General features: G+C 38.6%; 2 protein-coding genes across 4 annotated transcripts in view; both read right to left on the bottom strand.

The window, feature by feature from the left end:
• The window catches only part of trps1 (trichorhinophalangeal syndrome I), a 137,176-nt gene extending 131,209 nt beyond the window's left edge, over nucleotides 1-5,967 (bottom strand). Inside the window, exon 1 of one of the 3 annotated variants that reach the window (XM_085395613.1) lies at nucleotides 5,545-5,967. The gene's annotated coding sequence lies outside the window, so the exon portion shown is untranslated. Of the gene's footprint in view, nucleotides 1-5,014; nucleotides 5,377-5,544 lie in introns of those variants that run through there. The other 2 variants (XM_085395611.1, XM_085395614.1) reach the window with 2 other exon arrangements.
• Nucleotides 1-27,463, bottom strand: part of LOC146643760 (uncharacterized) — a 403,826-nt gene that overhangs the window by 199,680 nt on the left and 176,683 nt on the right. The window lies entirely within an intron of this gene.

Here is a 27,463-nt window from a genome sequence, read left to right as displayed (position 1 = left end):
GAAACTGGTTTTGCAAGGGACATCTCACTGATGATTCACTGCAATTACAACTTTTATTCTTTGTTGATTGCAACAGGTAATTGTCACCTTTCACCCTTTCTGGACTTTTATGCAACTTTCACATGTGAAACTATTTGGTTGCTTTCTCAAGGAAACTACAAAAATCTACCATATTAACTTTTAACACAAGAGTGTACATAGCTTGATGGAATATGCAAGTCCCAATAAAAGACATTTTGCTCCTATCTTGTTTTGCAGAGTTATCAAAGGTCTTTGAGGGACCAAGATTTAAAACACATTAAGGTCTTTTTCATTCAAGTAAACCTGATCAGACTTCCAGGCTCTTTACTTATTCTCCAGAGCATCACTGACAGCTGTTTATAGGCTACAATTCTCTCTTAATGACATATGGCTGTCAACTTTTTTTTTCTTCAAACCAATGGGAGCGCCTGCTGTAAACCTCGAGAAAAGGTAGAAGTCGAGGCAGCATTTTCAAGCCACACAATGACTGTCTGTATGAGTAAAGCATAAGGTCAAATCTCTCCAACATCTGAAATGTTCAACAACTTTTGTGGAATAAAATTAACAATGTTCCATACTTGATGTACATATTTTATAGAGCAGCATGTGAGCTCTTTGTTTTTTAACTTGGAACTTGTTTAGAACTTCATTTATCAAAGGGTTGGATCAAATGTTCCACAGCGTTTTGCACAACTTTGACGCTCAAATGAAATGTGATTGATATCTGAACGCACGGGTGTATGGGAGGCATCAGTGTGATACTGCTGAGTCAAAGCAGGCAGGGCTCGCCACTCACTCAACCTGTAGGTTTCATTTACCAACTGCCCTGACACAACTAACAAGCCAAAGATGGGTTTCGTAATTAAAGTCTGATCATGGGAAAGACAGATTTAGAACAACTGCTGTCTACGGCACAGTTGAGACATTTAAGTGATGCACAGGAATTCGCATGGTGTCGGTGAGTTTAAAAGTTACGCGTCTTTTGGAAACAGGAAAGCCTTTATAACCACAGGGCTGTACTGCTGCTTTATCACTACTTTCGGCGGGTACACGTCTTAATCTTCTGTCCCACTACTTCATCGGTCTTTACAGTAACGTGGCAGAAGGATTTTTATTATCTTAGATCAAAGGAAGGCAAAAATCCCCCATATTTAGGATTCGTATCCCCTCTCCACCCCACCCCCAAATAAATCTAAATACTAAGAGAGAAAAAAGAATCATTTCACCCTAAACCAAGACCATGTGCTCGTTATCTGAAGCAGGCGGTCTAAAAAGACAGACTTAAAAGTCTAAAATAGACCAAAGACATTAGAGACAAAGTCAAGCCTAAACAAGACTGCAGTAACCACAGACAGAGTGGGGATGACATTTTGGGCATTTAGCAGACACTCTTTTCCAGACTGACTTCCAGTAAATGCAACGAGAGAATAAGCTCAAATCCCTGTATAACCAATGCTGCAAGCACTGAATATAAGCAATAATAGACCCAAAATATGCACACACAGTAAAATAATTTAAAAACAATTGTGTCCTGAGGATATGAGCAAAACAGAAGACTTGTTAATAAAAAAAAAACAAAACAAAAAAATGTGCTAGCTAGAGAACTCTGAGCCAAAGAGCCAGAAGCCTTACAGAAAGCCTTGTTTTTCTTTAAGTAAACTATCAGTGACAAATGGATGTTTCCTTTAAATGAACTGCAGGCAGGCTCGAGATGAATAACGACTGAATCTCTAATAGATGCTATCTTTTCCTGCTATTGGAAACAGTGAATGTTGGGAGTAGTTCAACATTTGCCATAAAGTATTTAAGAAAGAGTTTCCTTATTTTTTTAAAATTTGCAAAAAGTGAAAGAAAAAGTGTTCTCACAGACTGATTCGTAGTGGTCAACAGGTCAACATCTATTTTTTAAACTATTCAATATTAAAACAAAACTACAATTACAATTACAAATTACTACAATCAGCTCTTTGTTAGTTATGATGTACAGTTTAACAAAATGCCGCAAAAGCTCGGAGAAAGGACACACATCAGTCCGGACCAGAAAGAGAGAGACAGCAACAACGGATTAGAGGTCAAATTATTACACTGCATTCCCTTTAGTAGTGTTAGACCTCAGCGTTAGGCAAACATACTTTACTTCCCCCCGAAAAGCTTTTACTGTAGAGGAGAAACAGCGGGGGCTTCGCTGAAAGTTTTACAAACTTGCAGCAATCCTGTTAACGTTTTTTAGGGTAGGCAAGATTGTCGATTTTACTTTGGAAAATTCACAGCCGCGTCAGGTTTGTACAGCTTCCCTGGATCAACAAAATCAATCACACGTCTACCAGTTTAATCACTACTTCAAAAAAACCCACTTGCTCTAAGTTAAAGTCTCCCTTTACACTCCATTTCGCACTGGCCTTTTTTCTCCCCATGTAATGCGGCACCGCTTTGAAACGACCAAAGACAAATGCATGGCAGCCCACAAAATCACTACAGTTGTTCCTCATGTCTTACAGAACATCAAACCATCAATAAAACACAGGAGATACATTCCAGCTAGTTGAACAGGACATTTCTGACTTCCCTCGCTCCATGTGTGCTCTCTCTCTCTCCCTCTCTCTCCCCGTCTCTACAAACTTTCTCTGTTGCGAGTTCCACCACAGAGAGACTTCACATATTGCAGCCATATGAGCGAAGCCACGGCTGTCTCCACAGCACATACAGACGCACAGGAAAAAGTGCTGCGCTGTCTCCCGCTCTGTCTCACACACACACGGGAATGAGTTTTACAAGCAGGGGGGGTTCTCTTTAGGAAGTTCTCAACTGTTTTGACATTTAATAGCGGCTATGAACAAAGCTGTACGATACAATAATATCCAGTGTCTGGAGAGCGGAAAATGTTTTAACGTTACGGAGCTGGATTGACACATCGGCGGATAAAGTGTTTTAACTAATTTTACAGAACATTGGTTGAAGTTATAAAAAGTTTGACAGGGACTCATTACATGCACGATGTCTTCGGTAATAGGAACACGTTTTTTGTTTTTCTTTTTTGGTGAGGGGGGGGGGGGGGGGGGGGTTTGGACTGTCTGCAGCGACTATACCCAAAGCTGAAGTGTAGCGGATCTAAAGCAAAAAAGATATAGTGACACAATATGGCATAAAAATGTTACCTTCATCTTTAAAAAAAGATTTAAAGTAGGATTTCTTTTCTGATAAAAATCACTTCATCCAAGTTTATTTATGTGCTGTGATAAAACTAACTGAATCGTCCCATTCAGACTTTTTCACTATAATAAAGAGCAGAAGACAAACTTGATTGCGCATACTGGAATTTGTGGAACTGTTAAAAAAAACACCAATGTTATGCATGCATGCATTGGAAAGCAGATGTGAAAGCACTGCTAGAAAATGTTACCCATGAAGCTGATTAAATCACATTAATGTACTTTTTTTCCCCCCAAAGTAAAAATAATCTGTCATAATCCCATATCTTACAGAATACGTGTGACTTACGATGCTGCCAATCGCTCGTGCATGAAGGAACGGCTTTTCTGCTGAAGAAGTCCAAACAAATGCTCAATATTCGAAGTTTCAGAATCAGCCGTGTGTCAGACTGCTGCGGGAAATGCAAACTAAACCTTAAAAGTTTCACAAGTTGTATTATTTTACTTTTTTCCCCCTCAAACGGTCCACACAGTTTTGAGTTGAAGGGAAACGACTGTGAAACTTTTCCACCGTGTCGTGGCCAAGAAGTTGGGCATTTAAGATACAAATAAAAACTCAAGATATCAACTTGAAATTGCTTTTTAAAGTCTTTGCAGTGGCTTTTAAGCATTTTCTGCTTAACGCTGAAATGCCATGGAGCTACATTTAAAGGGCTGTGGGACAATTTTGAAAGGGCCCAATGAATAAATTAATTGCTTCATAAAAAAACAAAGTGTAACCTCAGACAGCTGTGAACAAGTGTCACAGTTAAGTCTCAGGGTCTTGCTTTTCTTTAAGGAAAAAGAAGTGGGGGGGGGTGAAAAAAAAAAAGCCCACTGAGGTTATCTGCTGAATAAAAGTTGCTCCACGCATAAGGGGTTCTTTGGGGGCCAGAACTGGAGAACTCTGCTGAAGGACTATGTAAAAAGCTTCCTTGCAGTGTGTGCCTCATTGTGCTGGCTTCACATACTCTGCTCTCCCCACAGAGTTGTCATGCCTACCCAGCTCCCCTTATCTCAAAGGAACATCACAGTTTCTTACGACCGAAGAGCGAGAGAGAGAAAGAGAGGGGGGGGAAACTTTTTCAAAGTTAAGTGGAAATGCAACTCATGCCTTCCCGGCATCACTCGTGAAACGTCCAACAGCGAGGAAACCAATAAATTCGCAAAGATTTGAGCTAAGAGGCACTTGTTTTCTTCAAAAGTTGATAAGAGAGAGGATGATCGGGGAGGGGGTTAGAGGAGGAGGAGTGGGGGGGGGGGGGGGGGGTATCCTTTACGACAATTCACATCCACCATGCGCTCGCGAGTTTCCTAACAATGAAAGAGGTGCAAAACAAACAACATAAGAACAAACAAACAAACAAACAGCGCCAAACGGTCTTTGAACCGGTTGATAAACGCAATCTCTGTGATGTGGACTCACGCTTCTTTCCGCTTTAAGTCCAGAAAACAACAAGCAAGTTAACTGCGTTCATCTTTCGGGCTTCAAAACCCCCTTTTCCCCCCTCTCTCTGTCCGTCTCTGTGTCTCTGCGACATGCGTCATTCAGAGAAGCAAGAAATCTGAACTTGAGTATCAAGTTTGCAGTCAGAATAGCAATGAAAAAAAAAAGTTATCAATGAAAATAACCAAGAGGTAAGCGTGCAGTTTTACAAGAGTTACCCTGTGCTGACACAAAAATAAATAAATCACTCCAAGTCACTGGCTTCTAGGAAATCGGTGTCATTTAACGTGACTTGACGCGACATAAGTAAATAAATAAAATCAAGAAACAAAACTTTGAGAAAGGAGAATACACAAACCTACTTGAGGCGACTAAGTCACTCCACGTCCCCTTGTTGCTGGCTTCAAACTCAGTCTTAAAATCAGAGCGGTTCCCCCAGTAGCCCCCCAATTTGTATTTGTGTGGCGTTTGGGTGTCCTAACCTAAATGTAAATTGCCATGTGAATTCAAAGCGGTGCTGCTCTTTTCCCTCTCTCTCATTCAGCAGATCCCTCTTTCCTTACCGACGCCGCTCAGGCCGTTAGTTACATAAGACGCAAACCGACTGCTGCCCGTCGTAAAACTACCAACAGCTAACAGAGCGATATTTCGCCTCCTAATCGCACACGGCTTCCCTTTTAAGACGAACACGTTACATCTTCCCACTTGTCCGAGAGCATGCATTTCGCCGTGTACAACTCCAAAGCGTTCATCGCCGATGCATTTTTTTGCTTTCCCTCACTCTCTCTCTCTTCTTCTTTTGCCGTTTACAATGCCTCTGCACCAACAGAGAGGGCTGTATGCATGGTGTGCATTTGTGCTGGAAGTGTTTCTTTTGGTGCTGCTTACCTGTTGATCAAAAATAAGCATTAGCCTCTGTTCTCTCTGTGTGTGTCTCTTTCAGCAGCCTGTTAAGATGGTGGCTGGCTGGCTGCTTCGTCTCTTTGTGGGGTTTTTGTTTGTTGATGATGTCGGACGGGGTGACTGTGTCTTGGCTGTCTCTCTCTTTCTTTTCTTTTTTTTCCTCTTTGGTCTGAGAGGGAAAGAGAGATAGTTAAGGCTTCGCGGTAGCACATGAAACTAGGCTAATACCGACTCATTACTGAGTGAGTTTGGCTCAGGTATTGCAATATTCCGAAGGTATAGTTATGTTATTCAGCCGTGGATGGGTTTGCTGGGCACAGCAAACAAAAGTAGATAAGCTGAAAAATCTGTAATTTTTTTTCAGACTAGTGTTATCGCTTTGCTGTGACAGGACCTCTCTGCCTGTCTCTCTGTAGGCTGTGGGCATTACGTCAGAGGAGGAAGACACAGCAGCTCTATTAATATCAAGAAGCCATCCGAAGACTGACTCTTAAAGTGACACACACTGTAATCACACTTATTTACACAGTTAGTACCAAACTGAATGTACTACTCGAGCGAAATCAAAAACACAGATTCTTAAAGCGAAAGTTTGCTGTAATCTCAGGATTGCATTTACACAGTAAACCCAAGTAACCGCTCGGTCGACATCATGAAACCCGTCGTAAAACGATATACTGTAATGTCACTTGTTTGGTTATTGGGAAACTGACATAAGATCACATGAAAATGGAACAAAGCGACTTTAACAGTTAATCTGTTCAAGCAGAAATCATAAAACTGCTAAAGGAAAATCCAAATACTAAAGTCGAGGTGAATGGCACAAACTCCAGTGTGTGTAGTAAAAATGTATTCTGGTATTTTTCATATCATTTCTGGCATTTATTTCAGTTGAGTTTTAACCAATGTTTCTTTTTTTTGAAATTATGTTTAATGCATTTCAATGTTTTAATATCTACATTGTAATCTACATTTCTTATTATTTTTGTATGCATTTCTTTCTTTATATGGTTTATAAATTTGCATGACTATACTCTCTGCATTAACCATAGAAACTATTTGTGTCACAACGACCAGTTTTTAAATGCATTGTTCTACAGCGCCTCTAGTGGTGAAATCTCCACAAGGAAGCTTTAAGTCTCCATTAGAAAAGTAATTAAACTGACCCTATTAACGCAGAATTTTACAGAATTTTAACGAAGTACAAAAATACAACATTAAAATATCCCATGATGGGATATAATGTAATAATCCAATAATCACTGCAGTTATTACAGATGGCCAAAGCAGGTGTGACCAGTTTTAAAGAGAGTGTTCTACAGCGCCTCTAGTGGTTAAATCTCCACAAGTTAGCGTGAAGTCTTCATTGCAAAAGTAATTCGATTGAGGCTATTAAGACTGATGAAGATTTGCATTCTTTAATTAAGAATAAAAGAAAGAATGCAATATTTAAATACTCAATTTGGCTTAAAATTTGCATGTAATAATCCAAATTTTTAAAAAGCCGTTTCTAGACAGCTTGTTTGCAATCTTTACAGATGATTTTGTAACATCATGCACTTGATATGTCTAATTTCTAAGTTTAAGGAGAGTTTGTTAAATGAGACAACTGCAGGTGAGTTATTAATTATTTTATTACTCAGCTGAATGACAGCTTTAGCTGACTAGATACAATGTTTTTTTTCCTTACATCTAAACACAACAGCCAAAAGAAAATCTATTCACACTAAGATCTTGCATAGTTTTATTTATTTATATAATCAACAAATGTAACAAACTCCCAAAATAAGTCAGGTACAAATATTCTGCATCTACCACATTCACTAGTATTGAAAATTTAAATATATCATTCACAGTCTCAAAATACATGAAAAACTTGAGCATTCATGAGCAGTCCAAAGTCATATTTTAAATTAAAAAAAACCTTGGGCAATTTAACATTTGAGGGAAATTGTATTTCATCATAACCAAATTTGATGTGGTTTCCTTCTACACTGTAAGATCCCAAGTGTAATAGCTGTTATCTGGTACCACTACCTATTCAACCAGGGGGCAAATGAAACACTTGCCAGTATGATCAAAATCTTCATCAGTAAATGCACAGATAAGATGATAATTAAGCTTGTCAAGGGAACAGTGCATCTACTGAGGACCACTGCATATCCGGTTTAGGCAATGCAACAGATTTTAAATCTCATCCTTCGTTGTCTACTCTTTAATAAAAAAAGAGAGCGCTGGCATTTTATTATGCAAGCAGCTTTTCTCTGTCATGAGTGCATGCACATGTTTAGTGTGGGTGGTGACATGGATACTAGGAAACATAAAGACAAGATGAATGTTTGTTTCTGTGGGATTTAATATCGGATTTTCAGTAATGCTTTAGATTTGTTATTGTGGCAAATAATCAAAGAATTGTTTACGAGGATGTTATGGGAGTGACATATATAATGAATTTGCCCTCGTGTGAAGTCCCTCACCATTCTTTTCAGTCCTTCTCCCGCCATTTCATAAATAAGTGGAAGAGACTGTGAACTTTTTAGTTTCTTTTTCAAACGCTGTCCTTAAAAAGCCAAAGGTAAGGATTTTTTACTAAGAAAAGCAATACTGTAGCCTCCAGGCAAACACATTTCTATATCCACCTCCTCCAGAGCAGTGTGGGCTTTTTCATAGACCACAGAGAAAAAGTCTGGAGAAATAATACATCTGCTACCTGCCATAAGTCTACTACATAAAGCTCCCATTGCTTTCTTTTTGAAATTTCATTTTTCCCCCTACCTTCCTCTGCTGTTTTTCTGTTTTCAACTTGTTTGCTAAGAGAGTGTATATTTTTTATCCTCTAGTCTAAGATCTGCCACAGACATCATCTTTTGTACTGTGTTAGAAAATCCCAATAATTTGTGTTATCACTGTTTGAATTCTTTTTCTCACAAACTTCATGGTGGTGGCTGACGTATATTTTAGTCTGACTGATTATCACTTTGTCAAATGTTACTTAAACACTCGCGTCCATTTGCACAAATGCTGATTTTTCAAGTGAATTACAATTCAGAAGTGTATTGTTTGGCGTTCATAGTAGTAATTTAGTCATTGCCTCTCATTCGTCTCTACTGTTAGAGGAGAACTGTTCTAATCATCAGCATCAAGTGGCAGGGGTATATTTATTTTAGTGCAACAGTCCAAATTTAGAACAGTGGCTTTTTTCATCTGTTATATTCATCAACATGACAGTTTATTGATTTGAAAATTAAAAAAAGACTTAGCATTGGTATCAGATCACTTCCAGATATCACCACACACCCCAAACTGTGGTGTCGAATCAGTCAAAAATGTATACATACATAATTATGTAGGTGTAATTGTTCACTAAGTAACCACTTTGCTCGGGTTTAATGTTCCCAAACACTAAAAAAATTAGTTTAATTAAATAACGAAGTTTTTTTTTAATTTTTTATATATATATGAGATTTTTTAAGGGCTCGAGTACATTTCAATACTTTATTTATTGAAGACTGAAGCCAAAGGCTGATACTTGATCACAAAAAAATACAGTCTGAGGATGAAGTATGATAAAGTTATTAGTCAGTCTTAGATCAATGCTGCTTTTATCCTTGCTGCCAAGTTTTGGCTCTAGGCGACCTTAATCAGAGAGGACAATGAAGTGTGTATATACATAACAACTAACCATATCCCAGTAATCAGCAATAGGGATAATCCCTGTGAGAACAAGAGCCCCTGAGTCAGCGTATTTCAAAAATGGCATTTGTTTAGTCCATAATCTTTAAATACTTTATCAAATTTCCAAATAAACCTTAAATATATCCAAAGCAAGCAATAGCTAACACTCTTGTTCTAAAACACAGGAAATTGTGAATAAAAATATATGAAAAATAAAGAAACTTCAGTGGAATTTGATTTGTATTTGCTTTAGCAAAGGGTAGCAGATATCACGTTCATACTCTGTGTGTGCCCAATTTTGTGTATGCCATTATTTAATGTCTGTTTGGGATTTTTTTGTGTGTCATCATTAGTAAATGCTGTGTTATAATGTCTTTACTTATAACTTTAATCTTATAAGAATAAACCTTATAATCTGGAAAACCTGATTAAACCACAATGACATACAAGACAAAAGTTTATTTTCAGTGTCACCAGCCTTTCATATTTAGTCCTTAGTGCTGCTTTTATATCGCCTATGCAAAGACACTGAAAGGCATACCCCACACGGATAGACCATCAAACAGACAGAAGTGTCAGCAAAAGCTAGTTCCCAGGTGTTTAAGTATCTCTTTTTGTGTGTATATATATATATATATATATATATAACTAGAGCGTACCTTGTTGTTCTTAGTCTCTTACATTACTTGACTTTTTTTGTTCTCACTCTTTCCACAGTTTGTCTGGAGGCAGCTTGCTGATTTTTTCCAGTTGGTCAGTGTGGCTCAATGGGAGACTTGTGGACATGCACTTACTTAAACAAAATGCTGCTTTCAGCCACTTTTCTTATGCAACACCCTGGTGATTTAGAGTGCTTTTCATAACGGCTTTATCCATTTTCACTTATTTATTTATTGTAATTTAAATGTTAATAGGCACACTTTGCTTTCTGGATAGTCTGATAGTTTGATAGTCTGGGAATACCAAAGTTACAACATTGGTCTTCAAAATGGTTGAAACTTTAAACTACTGAGTCCCCATCCTATTTATTTAATATTTTCCACATTAGACTTTGTTTGTTGTTGGACTTTCTCAGATCGCTGTTTGCCAAAATAAATTTGTTTTTAAAACTTATTCATAACTCTAACATATTCCTATCCATGACCCTCATATTCCCACTGTTAAAAGGATAATTAATTCTGACAATAATAGTAGTGTAATCTTTAACCTTGGCAACAGAAACAGCAAGCAGAATAATGAGCTGTGAAAACATTTAAGTAAAAGCTGAAGACTACCATGTGTGACATAATGTGCAATCCTTTTGCAACTCTGAAATACTGGAATGATGATTTGAGTATAATTCAATTAACAATCAAGCGACACTGTTGTTTCAAGATAGAAAAACTTCATTATATTAGTCATAAAGTCATTCTTGCAGTGCAAAACAGAGGGGCTGCAGAGTCGAGCTATCAGCCACAACAACTGTCAGCCAGACTGCAAGTTTTACCATGGTTTCTGAGAGCAAGATACGCTTTCATGTTCAGTTCTTGCCAAGTGCTTTATCTGCAAGCTGGGTTGCGCCCACAGAGGCTAAAAAAATAGATGACTATTCCCCGTGGTGGTCCAGCTAAGCGACTGTAGACAGGATCATAACCACAACCATCATTATCAGTGGAAGGAATGAGCCAAAATCCGTGGTTACCATTTCAATGTAATTGTTCCTTATCACCACAGAAAAGAAGGGCATTATGTGTTTAAAGTCTTTCTTTCTGTGTTTTCTTCATTCCTGCTCAGATGAAACAAGCCAGCATGAGAGAAAAGGCAAGGAAAGGAAAGTCTGAAATGTTTTATGTCAAAGCTGAATCTGCCTGTAAGTCAACAAGATAACAACTAAGGACTCTCTCAAAAATCTACGTTTTTATCTCTGAAGTGTTTGACCTTCTATCTAATATCCAAGGGGAGCTCTATCTTGTTGTCAACTGACCTTGAGTAAAGGATGCTCTTTGTGAACAGGATTACATCAACAGTGAGCACAAAGCCTGAGCCGCACTCAAGTCAGCCTTCGTTAAATGTGACGGGTAGCTATTTCTGCAGAACTTCCAGAAAGGTGTTTTCTTCCTTCATCATGAAGTCATTGAATAGTTTCCAGCTTTGCTGATTAAGTTCCACTTAAAAAAAAAAAAAAGAACATGAGTGGACTCTCACCCCGTTGCGTAAGAAGCCACTAATGCAACGACTGTACCACTGCAACTTGACAAGACTGTTACCGGGCCAGTAATCCAAGGAATTATGTTTACACTGGGTGATTATGCAGGGCACTGTTTACATCTACATGCTCACATTCAGTGACAGTGCAAGAAGTAGAGTACTCTTTATGTAGTTTAAAACAAAAAGTCAGTATGAGTCAGTGAAGAAAAACAATCCCAGGCCAGGGGTATGAATAAGCATATCCACCGACACGTAATTCCCACTCTGATTAAACAGAACCATTCCTTATGTAAAATATAGTTTTGAAATAGTGAATATATCACTTATTGTCCTGTTGGGGGCTTGCAAAGTTGTCCATTCTTCTACTGTGTCTTGATAGTATGTTAGATGCTCAGTGAGATGGTATGGATCACCTGTCCTGTGCAAGAAACTACAGCAGAATCTGTTTTTAAGTCTTCCCCGTGTTCTTGTGTTGTGATTTGGAGTTCAGTTTCACAGAGGAATACTTACTATGAGCAAGTTAGAAAAATTGCGATCAAATTGCAAATATGTTTCTCGCCATATTGGTTGGTGAAGATTCATAAGCTGTTCAGGTGTACTACTTTATTTCGCTGTGTATTTGTTCTGTCAGACTCGGTTAAGACGGATGACTAAAAAACGTAGCCGAAACACTTTCTCTGTGTGCATAGCTTGAGTGTAGTGCTTCACTGGAGATGCAGCCCTGTAATGAGTAACTTTCATTCTGCTAGCCACTGAAAAACTTTGGTGTTGTCCCTGTAAAGAGCAGCTCCTTTAATGTTGAACACCATCATCTTGGCTGGATGTCTGGGCAAATACATACCAATTTTAGTGCAGTTAAAGAGACTTGCTTTTCCTGCCATACGCTTTGAAGGCAGATTTGGAACTGCAGAAGTCTATCGCCACTCGCTAAAACTCTCTCACAGCATCAGAGATGAGCCCTACTCCTGTGGAGATGAGAGCAGTGGGAAAACATTTGGATTATATTCCTTGGGTCAGTATTGCACTGGAAATGGAAGTGGCCAAGAGGACTGATGTATCTATGCTGCAGGTGGTCCAACTACTACAAAATGATGACATTTGACAGTGAGACCAGTCACCTGATGGAACTGAACATCCTCCCTGAGGTTAACATAATGAGCCTGCCCAAACTCAGCGTGGCTTCTACCAACGACTGTGTGGTGTGACAGGATGTTAAAGAGGATCTAGCAGCAAAGGTAGGTGAAAGGTTTTAGGGACATCCTCATATGGCCTCTCTTCTCATCATCAGTGGCAAAAAAAAGCTGTTTATTTATTCATTTATTTATTTTTTAACATTTAAATAAATAAATACGCTTCCTTTCATATCTGAATATTTGAAATGTAATCACATATTTTGATACATTTTCTATGAGCTGATTATTCCACTGACTTCTTTAAATGCCACCATGTAATGAAAGACACTTATGACTAAAGCACAGCAATAGATGCAAATGCACAATGTTACTCACATTATTATGTGTTTCATCAGATCAGATGTATTGTGAAGTGTAGTCATACATTTGTTGAACTCTCCCGTGAAAGGCTTTTATGAGCTTCTTCTTCACTGGACTGTGGTAGTTTGAATATTTTTAGATAGCCCCGTTGACTTACTGTTGTGACCACTTTGATTTCACATCTGGACCTCAGACTTGCACAGAAAGCAAAAATCAACTCAGGCCAACTGCAACCAACCTTTACAATGAGGACCATCACTGGTAATGAGCGTCAGGCCTTTGTCCAATAGAAATTTGCCACCCAGTGTGAGTCAGTTAACTCAAAGCTCTGCTGTAACACCCTGAATGTTTGACACAAATCACCCAAACTGTGGTTATGCCATCACACCATTGTGCCATCATTTGCTAGCACATAATACACCGAAAACAACACTATTTACCTGATCGGTAGTTCTGAAAAAGTTGAGATACTTTATAGATTCTCCTTTTGTACCCAATCATCTTAATCACCAGTCACCAACTAACCCAATTGTTTCTTTATTATTACCTTTATTTCTTTCACAGTCTCTTTTACAAGAGACACCTGGCCAAAGTAGCAACCATACAACCCAAATATCTCAAATACAACATAAAATATAAATCCACAACAGAATACACAATATAAAAATACCTTTAACATAAAACATTAAAACATTAAGTGGCTTCTCAAAAAAACAACAACCATCAATTCTCCTTCACTGTATTCCTCATTATCTTTTCAGTAGCACTTACTTTTGCAGCCTTCTGTTGACCCTGTCACAACTTTTTGGAAGGTGTGTTGCTGCCATTAAATTCTTCAGAATGAGCTAATATTTTTCCTAAAATGTTACCTCCTCCCTGTGACCTTATGTTCTGCCCCAAATAGAAATCTGAGTTGCAGAGTTTCCCTTTTAGCACACTGGAGGAGTTCCATTGCACTTTGCAGAGGTACGTGTGTAACAGGTCAGAATTGGACTTGGCAGTGCTGCCCTAGTAGTCTACCTTGAAGGGGAGAAGAGCCTATTTAAATTTGATGTTTGACTTTTCTGAGCAAAGCTGAAGAACCGTACAGTCACATGTTGTACCTAATTCAAAGGTGAATCAAAAACTTTGAGGAATTGGCTTCATTTTTTTGATAACCTCACAAAGTCATCTAAAATGTATCTGTTCATTATCAAGAAATCAGGACACTGTACTCGGGTGGCAGCAAGGTTGTCATTTACTCCCTTGTAAACATTAGCCGCTTGAATTCACAGCGGTTACATTAAATATAGTCTATGGTACAGTTCAAAACAAAATAATAATAACAGGTAAGGCATTTCACTTTCTATTGTGCAATAAACGTCTGCCTGTGCAGAAGCTTTGTGGCTTTGCAATAAGCAAATGCATTGAGGGGAAAAGTATTTGCACCACAGGGTGCGTCTTGTAAAAAGGCCTTGATCATTATGACCATGCAGAGCACTCATATAGTGTAATGACGCTCATGAGGTGGTCTCCGTGCTGTGACAAATCTACCATTATGCCAAACAATGTTGCAGATACTTGTTTCACAGCATCTTTCCTCCCACCAGAATCTAAATCCAACTACAAAAGGGTGAAAGAGCAAAAAAAGGTTACTTTTTTTTTTCTTCCCCCCACTGCTCAAAAGTCCAGGTGGTCTCTTTATGTGATGCAAATGTGCGCGCTTGTTCCTTAATGCAATTTGTCTACAGCTTTGCTAAGCCCAAGTTCTGTTTATACAGTATGTGTCAGTCAGTGAGCTTCATAATGCTTTTACCCTGTGCTTTTTGTTACGTGATGACACGGGTGTGTTTTCAGTCGTGATTGATCGTGGTTACACGATCATTCTATAGGGTAGTCGTGTAGAAATACAAACCAGTAGCTTAGGGTTGAACTTATTTTAGAGACTAATTTGCACAGAACTGTTTGCTGACGATGCATTTTATTTGTTTTCTGCGCAAATATGGAATCTTTTAATGCAATATCAGCTCATAAAGACCACAGTACTTGTTGTTTATACATGCCGGCGGGATTTGGTTCAGGAGAGATTGTGGTTTTGAATGCAAAAAGAAAAAAAAAGTCAACACACATTAAAATGGTTAACAGTTAACAGAATCCATGAGCTCTATCGAGCCTTAAACAGAAAGCTTTTTGGTGCCTTAATCCTTGACTTCACCTCTGGACACAACCCAGGCTGCAAAGCATTTAGCAAATTGTATATTTAGTAAGTTGTCTTGAATGCTCTGGTATTTTGTTGTCAACCGATTTGTGATATTTGTCCTGAAAGGTGCTATAGAAGTAAAAAATTTACTTACTTAATTAGAAAAAGAGACCCAGATATATGGTATGGTAACATTTGTAGTGTATATGAACATGCACAAAAAGATGTTTCATAAATATTTAAATGCATGCTACATGTAGAAATACATAAATGGTATTTTATTTTCTTTAACATAATTGCTCTCATATCAAAATCCTGCTGTATTACTTATGCATGAAACACTGCAAATCTCTATTTAAATTTATGCTTTACTGTACTCACACTGCAGCACAGAAACTGGTCTGCTTAATTACCTAGTTGGAGCTCTCATACAAATTAAATTAAAGGGATTTATGTACCTAGAATATATGTCAGCTTATATTTTGAAGCTTTTTGCTGCTCTCTGGCCTCACAAAGAGAGCAGCTCGGGTTTGAATGACAGCAGCTGGGATGACTGTTTGATTTGTAACAAACTGGATGTAACTTAGAAAAGAGAACTGGAAGAAATGTAATCTCCCAAGCATAAACATGTTTCAGTTCAGTTTGGTGATACCAAATAAAGATGTGTTCTCTTGTATTTTGAATTAATTTGAGAGAAGAGGAAAGAACAAACTTCCCCCTTTATGTTTTAATAATCAAAGATTATCATGTATAGGCTAGCTATATTAATATTCTAAATCTAAGGAATTTTTTATTAATACACTTAGTGTCTGTGGGTATTCTGTATCTTCTGAAAATAAATTAGCGTAATACAATAAATATTTATTCACACATTATATTGTTAACGATACTTTTTTCGAAAGGCACTTAGCCGTGAGAGGTTTCAGTTTCACACTCATCCATCATAAAAGGCCCAATCAAATAACACCCATCCCACAGAGTGTGATAATATCAGAATATTTGTTCATCTGCAGTAAAATAAAGAGTTTCTCAATAATATCACCGAAACTGAGAACAGAACAATTTCCATAAAACAAATTCATACACTGGAGTTAATAAAGGTTTTAGTAGATTTCAGATAAAAAGGGGAGGTGGACAGAGGAATAACGTGAGATGCTATTTAATGGCGAGCATAACTTCTGGTTTCAGTTTACATGCTGCCTGGCTGCTGGTCCTCCCATATGTCACTGTAACATTTATAGATTTTACATACACACTTCTGGTCACAAATCATCAGCCTGCCTGTCTTTTTCTCCCTCCTCTGTCTGTTTTTCCTTCTCTTCAGTGCCGTACTCCTCTTCAATTTGTTCATTGTGTCCTCTAGCTTTTACACACAAGGGGGCCGCACAAACACGCGCACGCACACACATACAGACTCTAAGTCTGAATTAGGATGAGATTATAAAGAGTTGCTTTAAAAATTTGAAGCTATTAGTAAAAGTATTGATCTAAATCTATCTTGGTCCCACTGTGACACCGAGAGTTAACAAGACAGAGACATAGAAGCTCCTGTCTGAAAATGTATTAAATGTTGTCTTTGTGTTATTAAAAGCTTATTTATTTGAACAGAGAGTGAAAAAAAAAAATGACAGACAGAGTTGATACTTACAGTTTTTATCCCAGTTGCTCGAGTTACCCAGTTTGGTGCTGTTGCCGGTCACATGCACGACTCCTCTGCATGTAATGCGGCAACCCTCCACCTGCATGCGCCAGTCACAGAATGTACACAAAGAATTATCTGTTTAAACTTGGATTCTTATGTTACCTGCCTTTGGACATACATCGGTAACACAAGTCTCTCAGAATAAGCCAGTTAAGACCATTATAAGATTATTAGAAAGCAAGTGGGCATGCTTGACTGTCACTTTTAATCAGTTTAATAAATAGACATTTCTTTTTTGCTGTTAGTTCAAATGTAAACATTATCCACTTTCATTACATTTGCTTCCTTTGTGTAAGTTTGTTGGCACAGTCCAGGTTGGTGGGGTTGAGACTGGCAGACTTTCTTTTTTTCCTGTTGTTGCTGTTATTCGATTACTACATTGATGTGGCATTGATGTGGCAAAAGAATAGGCCTGCAAGTTGTGACTCCATACACATCTATCTATCTATCTATCTATCTATCTATCTATCTATCTATCTATCTATCTATCTATCTATCTATCTATCTATCTATCTATCTATCTATCTATCTATCTATCTATCTATCTATCTATCTATCTATCTATCTATCTATCTATCTATCTATCTATCTATCTATCTATATATATATATCTATATATATATATATATCTATATCTATATATATATATATATATGTAAGTAAAAACCCTCCTCTGACTTTTACTTCCCACCACTGGGATCATCACTGTTTTCCACTGTATTATGAGTTGCCTCCTGCTCAGTCAGAGAGGGGAGCTGGCAGACCCATCTTCTTTAGAGACATTTGTTCTGGCAGCCTGGCTCTCGGAGAGCAGGACACCACAGCTGGACTGGAATATTCAGTTTACAGGTTTATTCATGGTGACAGGCAAGCGCAATGGCGTGGTATTAAAGGTGCACGAAAACAGCGAATGCCAAGTGAAGAGAGTTTTTCCACTCAGTTTCAGTCCAGAAAGGGTAATCATCACACAGGAGGCATGATTACACTGTATATTAGCACATAAACTATCCAAGTTTTATTTCATTAGAAGAAGAAAAACTGCTTTTGAATATGGTGTTTATATTTCTGTCAGGCAGGCTTAAACTGTGAGCGCAAAAGAATCACACCTGCAGGATTAAAGATCATATCTCATAGTCTGTCAGCATGTTAAATTCAGTGTATTTGAAACATCACCATCATCATCATCACTATCATCAACGCTGTTACGATTTCCCAGGAGTCATTATGTTTTCTGTCTCATATTAATGTTCAGTCTAGCTCCGTGGTTATTTACACAGGCACACATGCACTAGAATTTACTAGTGCTTCATGACGATCATGACAACAACACAGCTGCATGTTGGTGTGTGTGCGTGTGCGTACGTGCGCGTGTGTGTCTCTTGTGCTCAGTCTCTGGTAGACTCAGACAAAAGGACAGTTATACTGGTGAAACCACCAACTCAGCCCCGGCCTGCTCCTCACATTTTCCATCTCGGTATATTCATTTGGTTTGCTCCTTCTTCCCCTCGTCTTTGCTTTCTGCTCAAGGGAGTGAGAGAGCATTCGTTTATACAGAACTGAGCTGCGAATCTAGTTCTTTCTTTCTTTCTTTCTTTCTTTCTTTCTTTCTTTCTTTCTTTCTTTCTTTCTTTCTTTCTTTCTTTCTTTCTTTCTTTCATAAAACCCACTATTTCTGACAATATCAAAAAAACTGATTGGCAAGATATTTTCTTACATTTATGCCAGTAACATGCTGTTCTCATTTTTCTAAAATATAGTTGGTTGTTCTAAAAAAGAAAAAACCAAAAACAATAAAATAAACATTAAAAATCTGGAGGCTGCCCAAGCGTCCTGGGTTTATAAAACTTAATACACTTATTGTAATTGGTCTTCAGAAATGATTTTTTATTGTGTGGCATTTAAGATTTGTTTATTGTTTTGTCCAAATACTGGATGTGCTCAAGTTAGAGACTATTGTGTAACTAATCACTCATGGCTCCTTTGATTGTGTTTTATCTGCCCTGCAGCCTCATTTATAAAAGCATCGCATAAACAAATTTAATGAAACCAATATACACAGAGTATCAAAGTATTTCTCTTTTTTCCTCTGAAGTCGACGCAGTAGGAGTCGGTGCACACACACGGATCCAAGACGTTTGGGACTGAAATAAGTTCAGCGTATGGAGGCAAAACCTAAAATGACTCTACTGTACTGGTAGCTTTTTTAAATTGAGAATAACTGGAAATAATCCCTCTAACTGAAAGCTGCTCTCTAACAGTATGAATCTGTCAATAACGTACAACAAGGTTTTATTAAAGTTAAATCTTTATTAGAGTCTGTAGAAAAAGAAGAAATGAACAGCAGTGCTAAATCTGTTTCCAGACCTTGATAGACACATCCAAACATTTGTTCAGAAAAGATCCACCCTTTTTGTAATTAGGTAAACAAGGAATGGAATTGTGTAAGTAGTTTTTATACATATATATATTTCTGGCTGGCCGCTTTAGTGAAATTGATTTAACTGATTGTGATGTTTGAAAAAAAAAAAAAGCTGCACTGAGACCTTTTTATCTCAAAGTGTCTTCGATAGCCAAACTCAGTCCTACACTACAGAAATGAACTATGAAACAATTTGCAAACTCCTGCGATTAAAAAGTTTTATTCTGAATTTGCTTTTGTTTAGAAAACACCTTATGGTCTCAGACACATAAAGACTGGTTGGCAACCCCAGGCAGCCTCTGGTCACTAGAGAAAAATGGATAGTCCCCAAGTAGTTGTTAGAGTTTGCTGCTAGCTACTGGGTGAAAAAAGAGGGTGGAGCACCAAAACCTTCTTGGGATTGCTTTGGTTGCCAGTACACTGCTGCAGCTGCCTGTAGTTTGCATGGAATAATGCGGTCTTGCCTGTTAACACTTGCTAACTGCTAGCTTAGCAGTAGTAGAATCTGAAAAAGTGTGACGCAAACTGGAAGTGTCCCCCTGCATACACATTGCACATGTTGAAGCCAGCACATTTCAAAAGGCACAACTTTTACTTTAAAAGTAAACATTCTCAGTTTCCAGGTTGCGTTGCACTTTTCAGTTTCACTGCCCCTGGCGAAATCATTGACGAGTGTCTGCATCTTCTTTGCAAATAACCTGCTGGTGACAAAAGTACCCTCTTCCAGTTCCCTCAACCGATTTCGCATGCATTTCCCGAATGCACATTTTTCCCTAGCACATTATGGACCGACCGATCTGTATGTCTGCATGACTGAAGCTTTAGTAATCAGCCTCCAGCAACCACTTTCCTGCTCATTGAGGAATAGCTATTTCTCCCTCGTGACTGGGGGTTCCCAGATGGTCACCAACTGGTCTCTAGGCCTGTGTCATTGGGGCCTTAATTCCTTATAATAGAATTGTCCATATCTTAAACAAAATCATCTTTTCTTCGTGTTCCACAATTTGCAACTATTCAAATGTGGTATAAATGAGACACATGCCTCTCTGGAAATTCTCCAGGAGGTCAATAAAACACCAAAGCCACACTTCCTTGGATACACCCAGCCCTGTAAGATTACTGCTTGCTTCCTGCCCTCTCAGTAAAGACTTTGATACCATACCGGGTCTACTTGAGAAAAGTGTTATTTATTGGACTTAGAATCAATAAATAATTATCCAACGTATCAGTCTGACTTTTCTGAATAAACAGAACTCACTGAGTAAATGTGAAAAAACACATCTTTACGACATCCTCCTGTGTCTTAAACGTTGTTTGATCAGTTCGCATCACTTAAAGAAAATGTTGAAATTCTGTGTTGATATCGCCTGTGTTAGGTGCCAACTGAACCCTGCCACATATTTTGAGACTGAAGATAGATTTTTTTTTTAAAATTTGTTTGTTTTGGGGTTGTATTTTTGAAACCTTTAGACATAGTGTATGAGTACTGAACCAAACCCAATTACTGCTGTTTCTGCAGTTCCAAGTTAAAGCACGACATCATGAAACCCTCAGCTAACTTTATGGTATTTGCTTCATTTGAGCCCCAGGGACCTGCTGGAAGTCTGACAAATTGCTTCAAAGTGGTCTCCTTCGTTCCATTAGAAAGAAAATCAGATGAAACAGATGCAAGCTCTGTCAGAAAATTGAAAAAAGCTTGATGCAGTCTATTGATTTCAACTTTTCTGTAAATAGTCTAATAGATTTACACCCTCCAAATTAAGTACCATTTTTATCTTTTATTCTTTTTATTTGTTCTTTGTGTCGAGCTAGTGAGTGGTTCCAACTGTAGCAAATCATTTATTTCATGCAAGTTTATAATTTTATTTATTAATTATCTAATTTTTTTTACTATCATATAGAATTAGATGAAAAGCAAGAAGGAATAGATTGAATTGGAATTTTTATAGAAACACTCAGGCAGTTATTTGTAGTTACAGTTTTATTATGGTAATATCTGGGCTTGGAAGTATAATATTTTTAGAAGTGCATTTAAAAAGATAGTAACATATTTTTTTGTAGTGTGTCAGTAGGCTAAAGAATCAATATGTATGCTGTCTTTTACTCCTCTTCATGATTGAAGTGGATCTGGGAGGTGAAATCAATACAAGAGCCAGAGCTTTAACCTCCGTCCTCCACCAGGTCAGTGCAGCTATGTGAAACAAGCAGCAGGTCTTTTATATGTTGTCCACTCAGTTAATGACGCCAAGCAACAGTTTGGTTACTATTTCCTCAACAAACATTTTGCAATTCCAGGAATCCAACCAACTAAATCACAAGAAGATTAATAAATCCAGACCTCCTCAAAAATAACTTTATACACGGAGCACAGCAAGGTTGGTCGAGTGTGCAATAAACAAAGTTGATGAGGGGAACAATGGCATAATTCATAATTGCACACACACACACACACGTACTGGCAAGATCATATACCCACTTTAACATGTAATGCCCCAGTCCTCCGTAGTGAACGCACGCACACGCACACACACATGCACATACACACTCATTCATATTCCAACTTATCTAAACACAGCCCAATGTAGTCCTGTGCACTATGGAAATGTATATGCGGAACAAATTTGATTCATAAATGGGCAGGTTTCAATTTGAATCCTAAGCCACTCTCATATGGCTGGCTGCTAAAATAGAGCTCAGCCCGTGGAACTGGAGAGAGTGAAGGAGGGAAGGGGAGACAGACAGACAGACGGAGAGGGAGAGAGAGAGAATCCCCATTCAAGGTGATTTGAACGATAGTTTCTGTGTGGCACTACAAGGCTGGTTGAGTGAATATGAGCAGCCAGCCAGCGAAGCCAATTTTATACATGGCTAGGTTTTCTCTTATACTATGTACCTGAGTGCCCACACACTCACATACACAAACACACAGACACACACACACATTCAAAACACACACACACACACACACACACACACACACACACACACACACCAACCACATGGCAGCAGCTCGATGTATTTAGGCATGTAGGCATGGTCAAGATGACCTACTGAAGTTCAAACTGAGCAACTGCTGATCTCTTGGGATTGTGCCCAAACAACCATCTCTAAGGTTTACAGAGGATGATCTGAAAACGATAAAAATCCAGTGAGTGGGAGTTCTCTGTGTGAAAATGCCCCATTGGTGTCAGAGGTCAAAAGAGAGTGGCTACAGTTCTCACAGGGTCACCGAAATTGGACAATGGAAGACTTGAAAAATATTGTCTGGTCTGATGAGTCTCAATTTCAGCTGCAATGTGGTGTAAACATGAAAGCATGGATCCATCCTGCCTTGTATCAGTGGTTCAACGGCTACTAGTGGTGGTGTAATGTGGTTAGTAGGGAGCATCACTAAAACACCACAACCACCCCTTTATGACCATAGTGTCCTCTCATGGCTGCTTTCAGCAGGATCATGTCACAAAGGTTCAATCACCTTGAAATGTTGAGTTCACTGTACTCAAATGGTCTCCACGGTCACCGTATCCCAATCTAACACAGCACCTTTGGGATGTGCTGGCGTGGGAGATTCGTATCATGGATGTGCAGGAGACAAATCTGCACCAACTGTGTGATACCATCATGTCAATGTGGACCAAAACCTCTAATGAATGTTTCCAGCACCTTGTTGAATCTGTGCCATGAGGAATTAAGACACTTCTGAAGGAAAACGTGGGTCCAAACTGGTCCTAGCAAGGTGTACCTAACAAAGTGGCTGCTGGTGTAAATGTAATTGGGTTTTCCAACTACATGTGGAGACAGTCAGATCCCCTTATATGTGACTGCTGGCTGTGTAAACATCTACAAACATGCATACTCTACATGTGTTTAATTTTTTATCCTTATTTAACCTAAATGAGGCAGAAGCCACTATAAATTAGTTTTGGACAAAGGAAACCACACCAGCATCAAAAATGAAATACAGTATTTATTGCAAAAAAAATGTGCATGAGACGTAATAATAACAGAGAAAACTATTTCTGAACTTGACAGCTGAACAAAAAGCAGGCGCTTATGTGAGTGTGCAACTCACTGCTTGCTGGTACTCTAGGTTCAGCTTGTTCAACTATGACTGTGACTGTTTTTCTTTTACCACTAATCTAATGTGGAAGTAAAACAGAAATGGGAAAAAAATCCATATTTAGGGTGCAGATAAATGGTATTTGCCAAGGAGTGCCCTGTACTCTCTCCTTGTTTCAGTAAGGGTGTGGTTCGACAGACAGGAAACAGTCCCCTCTGCTTTTAGCTGGGGCCCTACACAGGGTGCACGTGTACGTCTGTGTGTTTGTTTGTGTGGGTCCCTGCATGTGCGTGTCTGGGAGTAGTGTGCCCACTCGAACACGTCAATAAGTAAAGAAATACTCTTTCGTCAGTGTGAAGCGAAGCCTTCAGTGTGTTTGTGTTTTCGAGCTTCAGCCCTATCTAAGCGTTTCCTAAAACAGATTTATCTCGATATATTTCGTGTTTACTGTGAAGAAAGCACACAGCTGGCTAGAATGCAAGCATGAATAGAAACAGCCTTAAAAAAAACTGTGTTTTGTGCTCACCGAACCAACTGTTTCAAAAAACTTCTTTAATCATTGTGAAATTATGAAATATAAAACACAGGGACGAAATTAATATTTTACTCCGCTCCACAAGCTCTATTCGGCTCTATTCTACTATTTGTGTGTGTTTGTGTGCATGTGTGTGTCCAGACGGACGTCAAAGTGGTCAGTTCATCTTGGCTATATTGCCAAGGGCTGGACCACTGTGGTTTTGTTTGAGCTCGGTGCCAATACGCTGTGCATGTGTGTCTGTGTGTGTGTGTGTAGAGTTGACTTGTCCTCGGGCTAAAATGAGCACCAACCACAACAGACAAACAGATCGACTGATAGACAAAAAGAAGGAAAGAAATTGAGGGACTGACCACAGAAAAGAGAAAGGGCCTCCTTGTAAAATCTAGTTTCCAAACACAACAACTCCCTCACACACAGAGCTTTTTAAACATAAAGGCCGGAGCTCTGCTCTGCTGCGCCAGCTCTGCCAGGAGATTCTGAGGTGTACGGATTTCTTTTGTTATTTTGTTAGGTGAATGTTAATGGGGTTATAGCAGCAGTATGCTTGGCTTAGCCACTCTTCAATATGTCTGTTAAATCTGAATTTAATGTGAACAAGAGGTCCCAGAGCAGAACACGTGACCTTATTTGACTTGCAACAGATAAAGCGTAAGAGCTGAGATCCCTGTCGAGGGCACTTTTTAGGTGGCATGTGAAGGACGATTTCTGGGTTTTTTCTATAGCTGAGGTGGTTTTGAATCACCGTGGTAACAGAAGAAAGCAAATGAGAGGAAAGAGGGAAAGTTCAGATTTACAGCTGTGCAAAAGTATTAAGTCATTTCTTTATATTTATCTAGGAACATGGGAAATAAGTGCAGTGACTTATTGAAGCATACATGGAAATACAGTATTTAAGGAAAAAACAGAATATATTATTTTAACAAGCATGAAAGTTAATATTTCCTATGAGCTTTGATCAATCAGTACAGCCTGAACTCTCTTAATCAAGCTTTCTTGATTAATAATTCATGTCATTTTTTTAGTACTCTTCAGGAACAGTTCTCCAGGTTTCCTGAAGGACATTCAGAGCTCTTATTTGGATGTTGGCTGCTTTTTGTTCTGTTCTCTGTCAAGATGATCCCACACTGCTGCTGTAATGTTGATGTTTGGAATATGGGGAGGCCAATCCATGTCTGATAGTTTTCCATTGTCCGTTTGATTTTACTGCATTGGCAATATGTTTGGGATCACTGTCATGCTGAAAAAGGAAGCTGTTGCCAGCCAAAAATTTAAAATCTGGATTCATCACTCCAAAAGGCCTGTTGTCACTCATTTTCTGTCCAATTCCTGTGCAAATTGGCATACCTCAGCCCTATAACTCATCAAATACTCATTTAAACTTTTTCCAAATCCGGATACTTCTATTAGTGCTCTTACACACCGAGCAACATCCACAGTGTGAATTTTGACAGTGTAGTGGGTCCCAAACAGAGATGGGCAGTAACGCGTACTTGTAACGCATTACTTTAATCTGATTACTTTTTCAGGTAATGAGTACCGTAAAGTAAGGGATTACTACTATTGCAAAAATGGTAATTAGATTACCGTTACTTTCTCGTAGGAATGCTGCGTTACTGTGTTACTAAAACCGTGATTTTTTTGCGAGAATGTCTCATGACAGTGACCTAAGCGAGTGCGACGTTCGTGACAACAGCTGTGTGCAGATCAACAGTGGATCATCGAGTGCGGGAGAGAGTATGAGCATGCAGCGTTTAAAGCGTGGAAGTACTGACCTTATTTTGAGTTTGATTCCATAAAAAGTGACAAAAACATTAGTGTCCGCTGTGCGTGGGAAGAAAACTTCTTTTTACAGCGAAAAAAACCCCCTAAACTTCCAAGCAAGCACTGGGAGTGTGCTACCACATAATGGGAAACTCACAGAGAAACTCGCGGATTCTTCAACTGACCGCTGCGGCACACCTGCACCAGGGTAAACCTCCGCCTAACCCACTCCTGCTTTATAGGTGAAAATAGAGCAACAGGACTGCTAGTCTTTTATTTGATTTATTTTCTGCTGTGTTTTACTTGCATCTATTTGAAAGAGTGAGTGTAAACACAAAAAAATATATTTTATGTGCTGGAATGTGCAGAAAATACTTTTCCTTTTCCATTTGATTACATTTTGTATGATGGATTATGCAGAAAAAGTAGAATTGGGCTGAAAGATCTATCGCTTTATCACCTATTCAGGTTGTAAATCGTGTTTTTAAAAAGTAACTAAGTAACTAATTACTTTTGAAAATAAGTAATCAGTAAAGTAACGTGATTACTTTTTTGGGGAAGTAATCGGTAATTAGTTACTGATTACTTTTTTCAAGTAACTTGACCAACACTGGTCCCAAACACACTACTTTGCATTTCAGCAGGCCATCAATGATGTTTTGGGGACTTTTTCACCTTCAAAGTTTACTTGGACTATAACATCCAAGTGTGTCTGAAGGAGAAAACTTTAATTTCAGACAAGTATCTACATATTTTACTTTAATTAAATTTTTTATTTTCAATTATGAAAATTTCACTTGTAATTGGGGCCATGGACTAGAGATGACTTAGACAAAAGTGTCGTATATAACTGAGATGATTTGCATTTTCATGCCTCAGAACCGGCTCGCCACTATCATAGCTTTTGGCTTCAGAGCTTCCCGACCGCAGGACCAAAGTCCAACCAGTCCTCTGCCCTGCTAAAGACATTATCGCTTAGAATAACCCTTTTCTGAGTGTGTCGGGATCGGCATGCATGCATGGATGTGTGTGTGTGAGTGCATATGCATGTGTAGTTGTTTTGACCAGCAGTTAAAGTTCTGAACATGCAATCGGCTCTCTGTGGTAAAGTTCCCTCTTTTTCTTTTTAACTTTTTTTTTGTTGTTGTTTTCATGCCGGCCTCCGCCCCTTCCTCCCTCCCTCTGTCTGATTCTTTTTTGCTTCATGTCTTCATAAAACTGTTTTTAAACTTTGTATATCCTTTTTTCCCCACTTTTTTTTTGATGAGGTTTTATCCTCCCTTCTGTCTCTGTGCCCTTCTGTTGTCTGTTTTTACTCTTATTCTCATCTGACTCTCTCTTTGTCTGTGCTTTTTGACAATGAACCTTTGTGACCTCATAGACTGGTCTTATTTTATAGGAATACCACTCAGCTTAAAACCTGGAATAGCTTTTGCATCCTGCAGAAGATTTGTTTTCATCAGTGGACCACAATGGCTTAACTGCTCTTCCAAGGTCAAGCAACACCATTAGAACACAGTAACAGCTTTCAGTTCTTCTTAACACCCTACTGTAACAAATTACAACAAAGACATTTCTGTCACACTGCCACTCACTTAATATTCCTGCAAAATAAAGGGAAAAAGCCTTAGAATTTAGCATGCCTTGCTTGTCATTCTAAAGCACTGCTCATCAATAGACTTAAAAGCGATTTACCCCCCATGTGCCTTTTGTGCCACACATTCACACGGGATAAACTAAGTCTATGTTTCACTCAGACTTACAAAGCAAATCCCAAGGATTATCTCTGGATACAATTGAAATACTGTGAGATGAGCCTTTTTAATTTGCACCCAAAATACTCTATTTTTAACCCCCCACAAAGCAATGAGAAGCCTGAAACCAAGACCG

This window comes from Rhamphochromis longiceps, linkage group LG22 (genome assembly GCF_057381845.1).
Source record: "Rhamphochromis longiceps isolate RC_006_pf linkage group LG22, R_longiceps_female_GT1.1, whole genome shotgun sequence".
Classification (NCBI taxonomy): Eukaryota; Metazoa; Chordata; class Actinopteri; order Cichliformes; family Cichlidae; genus Rhamphochromis; species Rhamphochromis longiceps.
Note: the sequence above shows the minus strand (reverse complement) of the source record. Positions and strands in the feature narration are given on the sequence as shown.